Below are 7243 nucleotides of genomic sequence, written 5' to 3'. Positions count from 1 at the left end.
CTCCTTCATTGAGAATTAGGACAATGAAAGTTCAGATTCATTTAATTACTATATCTTCCAATTGGATAGGATAGGACTCCAATTCCAATTGTGTTACTTAAATCAAGTAAGAGGGTTCCCTGATCACTATAAGTGGATCCTTAGAAACCCTACTTCCCACCTTTAAATTTATTAGTTTTAATTACTCTCTCAATTCATTCAGATTTAGGTTTACATCTTCTCCTAGTTCTACTTCTAGTTAATTTCAGAAGCGTACAAGATTAGTCCCTGTGGATTTGACCTCGGTCTTTCCGAGATTATTACTACATTGCGACCCTACACCTAGGGTTGCGAACAGTGGGTCCACTGAAAGGTCTTTGGTAGTTATTCATGACATTAGACTCCTCATTCAAATTTTTTTGAAAAGTCGGTGTTGTTAGACAATTTTCAGTTGTATGTATGTTGCAAGCACAAATACCACAAACAACTTCCTTAGTTTTATCCTTCTTAAGTTCCATGACATCAATTTTTCTTGTGAGATTAGCCACTTTACCATTGATATCATCTTCCTCTTTTAAAAGATACATTCTACCCTTGATTGAGTAGGCTTAGAAGTGGTGTTAGGTCTTGGGGAGATGTCCCATGATTGTGTGGCTTCAGTGAGTTTGTTAAAGTAATCCCACACATCATCGACATCTTTGTTTATGAACTCCCCATTGCACATTGTCTCGACAAATTAGCATATGGAAGATGTCAGTCCTTCATGGAAGAAATATTTTATGTGCCACATTTCAAAACCATGTTGTGTGCATGAACTGAAAAGATCCTTGAACCACTCCCAACATTAGAAAAATGTTTCATCTTCCTTTTGGGCGAAGTTCATGATCGACTTTCTGATGGTGTTCATCTTATGATATGGAAAGAATTTCTTTATGAACTCCCTTGTCATGTCATTCCATCTACCAATAGATCGTGGATGTAGTGAATGCAACCACGTCTTAGCTTTTTCTTTTAAAGAGAAAGGAAAGAGTTTTAGCCTGATCTGTCCTCAGACACATTAAGAAAGTATAAAGTGGTTATTATCTCGTCAAACTCTTTCAAGTGTAGATATGAACTTTCATATTCAAGTCCATGGAACTTTGGAAGGAGTTGGATCTCCTAACTTAATATCTATATTACATGTATTTTTTGAAAAAAAAAATCATACTGGAAGGTGTGATCACCCCTGCCGGTTGTAAATAGTCTCGTAAAGTATGAGGCGGGGTGCATGGTGCACTTTATTCTCATCTTGAGCCTCGTCAACTGGGTTTGAGGTTGATTTGCAGGTTTATTAACAGCCATCACTTCTATTGACTATGAGGATCTCAAGTGGTGTCTAGTCCTATGATGGATAGGCAACCCTTTGACTAATCCTCCTTCACTTAAAAGACGTAGAGTGTTATCACGGATCCACTTAGGCATGAAACACTCTTAGCTTTCAAATACAAATTTTAACCTAAAATCTAAGAATTGAAACAACAACAAATAAAAAGTAAGAGAGAGAGAGAGAGAGTTAGAATGAAGTTACCAGATAGAAGATGCTAGGTTAGGATCCTACAAAATAGAGAACAAAGTTAGTTTCTAAAACCAAAATAGAAAAATTCCTAACCTAAGAATAAAATAAAAAGATAATCCTAATCTTAACCTAATTCTAAAACTAATTAAATTCAGAAAAGCACAACCGTAGTCCTCGGCAACGGCGCCAAAAACTTATTCACAACCCCATGTATAAGGTCGCGATGTAGTAATAATCTCGGTGAGACTGAGGTCGAATACACAGGGACTAATCTCGTACGTTTCTAAAAGTAACTAGAACTGGAACTAGAAGAAGATGTAAATCTAAATCTGAATAATTGAAAAGAGTAATTGTGAATGATGTAATTAAAACTTTTGAAGTTAAAGGTGGGAACCAGGGTGTCAAGGATCCACTTGTAGCAATTAATATGCTACCTTACTTGATTCAAGTAACACAATTGGAATTGGAGTCCTATACTATCCAATTGAAAAATATAGCAATTAAATCAAATCTAAACTTTCATTGACCTAATTCTCAATGGATGAGGATTATGAGGATTGGAAGGGATTCCATTACCCTGCCATGCCTAGGAGACGATGGTGAACAATAGGATTTACCAATCCCACAATCTCAAATACGAAAAGAAGATATTCAAAGCTATCGCAGCGTCTATAATAATTTGAGTCACAATAAACCATAGAAAACTTAAAATATTCCTTAAAATTAAAAATCAATGAAGTTCAATATAAACATGAATTAAAGCAAAGTAAACATCCCAATCATGCTACAAGCTTCACCTCTTAGCCCTAGCTAAGAGGTTTAGCCAAACATAGACATGATTGAACTAAGAACTCTTAAGAAAAGCAATAAAAAAAAATTAAGAAGAAAAAAACCCTTGGTGGCGGCTCTCCACCCTTTTTCTCCACTCCTTAAATCCTAGAAGATGTTTTGGTGTATCCTAGGAACTCCTATTTATAGTTGGGGAACTCCAACTTTCGTACCGAGTTGGAAAGGTTTGGAAACAGCCTCAAATTTACGCAGTCCGCGTAAAATCTGTGTAACCTTCAACTAGTCAAGGACAATCTTCGACTGGTCGAAGGTCACCTTCGACTAGTTGAGTGAAATCTTCGACTGGTCGAAGGTCACACGAATTTGAAAGATAATGCTGCTAGAATTCGAGCTGAAGTTTCTTGGGCTGGTCAAGCTAGAGCTTGGGCTAGTCAAGCTAGAGCTAAGGCTAGTCGAGCCAGAGCTTGGGTTCGTATTCCTTTTCTTCACTTAAAATCTTCGATCTCTTCATTCCTCACTTGATTTCCTTGGATCTTTAGCATGTGAATTCTTCAATCTTGGTCTTGTAAGATCCATCCCTTGCCTTGGTGATTCTTGAGCATCATATCTATGCTTTTAACATTCTTTTCAATCCAAGCTCTTAGATTCACCTTGCAACATAAACATGTATAAAATATACCATTAAGCATTATCATGTTCATAAAACTAAGATATAAATAGGAAAAAATATGCAATATTTAACACTCAACATTTATTGCTTTCAGAGGATTTAAGATTAGGATAGTTTGTTTAGTCTTTGTACTAACCCATTTACATGTTAAGAACTTTGGAAAAGCTTCAATTCTACTTCTTCAGGTACTACCTTTCCATCACTACTCCTTTCTTTTCATTGTCACATGTGCACTCCATGCTTATATCTTTTACATTGGGGACAATGTAGATTTTAGGTTAAGGGTGTAGATTAGGTAAACTAATCAGTATTCTTTAAGAAAAAATTTTAAAATTTTTCAATTTTCCAAATTACAAACCTATTTGGAAAACGATAGTTTGTGCACTTAATAATGCTTTGAGTATGATGATAATATAAAGATTAAACTTTGAATTGTTGGAGTTTGGTCAACTGAGTAAACTATCACTTAAGTTCTTTCATTTAATTGATTAAGAGGAAGTTTGAATATCATGTTGATCTAAGCCGCAAGACACTTTCGAATTGCTTTTTATGAATGATGCTAGAATTTCTGATTGCTAGTATGTGTATCATTGATAGATGTTGAGAATTGAATCTGAAGAATTTTATCGACCTTAAAAGGATGAAAAAGAACTGGTTAAAAAATAGTGAGATCGACAAAAAGGTCATGTATGATGAAAAGAATGAAGAAGAAAAGGCTGAAAAGAATGAATAAATAAAATTGAACGTCGATATAAAATAAAAAAACTAGAAAAAGAAGAAAAAGGGGATAAGTTTGGTATCAGTACTTGATTATTCAATCAATATTGAGGTGATAAGCATGGCTAACATTATCAAACGGTAGTATTTTAATGGAAAGTAAGTTGGAATTCACTTAGCACATTAGAAAAACTTGATATATGAACTTATGCTTTTAAGTGATTGATAAAGAACCTATTTGATTGATTGCTCATATGATTCGGCTCTAAGTTTTTAAATTTTCACTCTCACTTCTTTCGATTACACTCATTCATACTTATTTGTACAAAAGATTGTTTTATGAAAGAGGTTTGAACATTGAGAATTAAAGATTATGTCATGCATATTTTGCTCAGGACTAGCAAAATGCTAGTTGGGGTGTATGTTAAGTAGCAAATATTGCATATTTTCCCCAGTTTATATCTTAGTTTTATGAACATGATAATGCTTAATGGATATATTTTATACATGCTTGTATTTGAAATTGCGGTAATGACCACTTTAGTTGAGCTGAGAATATGCCAATATGTCCTAGAGAGGGGTGAATAGGACTTTTTAATATTTTATTGGAATTTAAAAACCTATCAAACTAATCCTAAGAGAATATGCATATATCAGGATTTCTTTGAAGTAACTCTAATGGCATCCAAGCCAAATAGAGGATCCAGTCATAGAAACTATTTGAAAGATAAACAAGGTGCAAATCATAGTTTATGACGGATGTGACTGTGTGTGAGGTATGATCTCAGATAAAAAAATATGAAAATATTTAAGAAAATCACACAAGCAATAACAATCTCAAACACAGTTATTTTTATAGTGGTTCGACTACTTGTCTACTCCACTTCCGGTGGACGCACTTAACCCTTAAGTGTACCGGATCTCACTAAAGGAGGTTTCACAACAGGTTCACCTCAAACCAAAGGTTTTAAATCAGGTTCACCTCTAACCAGTACAACCTACACTTAGGCTGACACAACGTGTCTACACGACACAGTTTATGCTCCCATGAGCAAGGGTTAGCACATAGCACCTGACTTTTAGGCCACACAGGCCAAGGATCCACATAAGGAACCTCACAGTTTATGCTCCCATGAGCAAGGGTCAACATAAAGCACCCATGTTTTAGACCACACAGGTCAAGGACCTATACAAGGACCTAAGAGTTAATGTTCTCTATAGAGCAAGGGTCAATACAAAGCACCCCAACGTACACTCCCGCCGGAGTTCTCCTATGAGGACTTGCAAGGGGTGAGAAACACCTTGGACCCAATCCTACAGAAGGAATGATCACAAGGGTCCTTTGTACTCTAATGACTTACAGATAAGTAGATGAGCTCCGTTTAGTGCGTTGATGAAGATCTCCTCCTTTGATGATGAAGAATCTTCAGCTCCCTTGAAACGCAACTCAGAAGATGTACCAATATAAGGCGACAGGTTGGGTTAAGGTTATGATGGAATCCTACTCTATTAAATGTTTTCCTATAAGGAAGATAGAGCGATTCCAATCATCTATGCATTCAAGGCATCCCAGGTTAATGATTTACCATTAAGGTAGTAGTTGAAGGATCCTTAAATGCTGAAGTTCATTCCCCAATCCACTCTATTGAATGTCAATGATGAGGGTGGATTGGAGGATGAACTTTCATGAGAGAAAAGGCTTAAGGTATATGATCTAGGGTTAAACACTCAAAAGCACTCTCTATTTTCTCTACCAACAACTAAGGGCAAGCTCTCATTAAATAGGTAAAAGGTTCCAACAGATATAAAACGGTCACATTTGTGATAGAGTTCGATATCGTCAGGCAAGGTCAATATCATCGAGTGTATACTCTCGATAGCATCGACTGGCTGCTAGATGACACGAATTCAACTGTCAAATGCTTTTGAAATCTTTTGCCAACTGGTCAAGGAAATTAAACATGCGTCGATGTCAGCAGATTTCGAATTCCGATTTCATCGACATGAGGTTCAATTCTTCGACATTTGAAAATGTGAGAGTACTTGCCTTTGAAATATTTCAGATATATGATATGATCGAGCATCACTCGATATCATCGGAATTTGAATATCGATGATATTGAGGGCAGTGTCGAGTCATCGATAATTTCAATGAATTTTCCTATTAACTTGTTAGATAGTTTTTGTCCACTTTCAATGGCATCTATCATGCCTCGATATGATCGATATTTGAATATTGATTTTATCGAGTGACCCTCGATCTAAAAAAAAACCTTAAAAACTTGCTGGATAGATATGTGTCCTAATCCGATATCATCGAAGGGCTTTCGATATCATCGAGATTTGAATTCCGAGGATATCGAGGAGCTATTCGATATATCGAGGATTACATGATTTACCTTAGCAGTACTTTGGACACAACAAACCAAATGTTGATTTTATCGAGTCAGCACGATGGACTTGAGCTTCAAACTTCAATAATATTGATGAGTTCATCGATCCATCGATAATTCAGTCCAGATATCTTTGTAGTTGCTGGACATCTTAGGTCCTCATATCAATAAGATCGAGTGAGCTTCAAGGACATCGACAACAGTGTTCGATTTCATCGAACCACTTGTCGATAAATCGGCAAAGGTAGAAAACTTAAAGATTTTTCTGAAGTTTGAAAAAGTTTTCTAACTAAAAACCTTAGGGTGTTCTATTCAATTTTAAGGGTTTTAATTACCTGGTGTTTTGGGACATGGGATGTGAGGCTAAGATTTACCTGTGGCAAGTTCGGGCACACATCCAGTTGAGGCAGACGCTGATCATTCTTCCTATGGGGCTCCTTTGTCTAGCTGACTCAACACTCACGCTAATTGAAAAACCGGGGCACTTTCAATCTCCCCCCTTGTCAATTACGTGACAAAACACCAAAAAATCCTAGAATGACTTCTAGACTAATACCCTAAATTCTGTGTACATGAACTTTACACAATTTTACAATGTTATCTAGTTTGCACACACACACACACACACACACATTCAGTAGCTACTCCCCTAACAGCAATCTCCCCTTATCTTCTTGCAGCTGCTCCCCCTAACACCTGCACCACCATCCAGAAACAGATACACACAATTTTCCTTCGGGGTGTGAATTTGTTCTCCCCCTTTTTGTCAGTCATTGGCAAAGGATAATGTAACAATGGATATTGACTGAAGTGGAAGCATATGGGAGAACCAAAAGTCAGATAGCATAAGCAGGATAGATAAACATGTATGCATAGTAGGGCAAAGAAGGGTAGTGAAATAAATAGATAATATGGAGATAAAGATCAAACATCACACACCACAGTCGATATGAACCAGATAGAATAGGGGATCTCAAAATATAAACATGGTAGTAAATAGATACGAATTATAACCAACCATAAAGCAAAATATCCAAAATATGTACTACCCAAGGTTGGCAGTAGTTGAATATCCACCAAATAAAACTAGCCCATTCATGGGCAACCCAAAACATCTACAAGTATCTAGCTCATCCATAG

General features: G+C 36.4%; 1 non-coding gene across 1 annotated transcript; it reads left to right on the top strand.

The window, feature by feature from the left end:
• Positions 1-773: 773 nt before the first annotated feature.
• LOC131224481 (small nucleolar RNA R71) lies at positions 774-880 on the top strand. Its single transcript, XR_009160962.1, has one exon. It is a non-coding gene; the product is annotated as a small nucleolar RNA R71 (small nucleolar RNA).
• Positions 881-7243: the final 6363 nt, after the last annotated feature.

Source organism: Magnolia sinica, chromosome 13, assembly GCF_029962835.1.
Source record: "Magnolia sinica isolate HGM2019 chromosome 13, MsV1, whole genome shotgun sequence".
NCBI classification, from domain to species: domain Eukaryota; kingdom Viridiplantae; phylum Streptophyta; class Magnoliopsida; order Magnoliales; family Magnoliaceae; genus Magnolia; species Magnolia sinica.
Note: the sequence above shows the minus strand (reverse complement) of the source record. Positions and strands in the feature narration are given on the sequence as shown.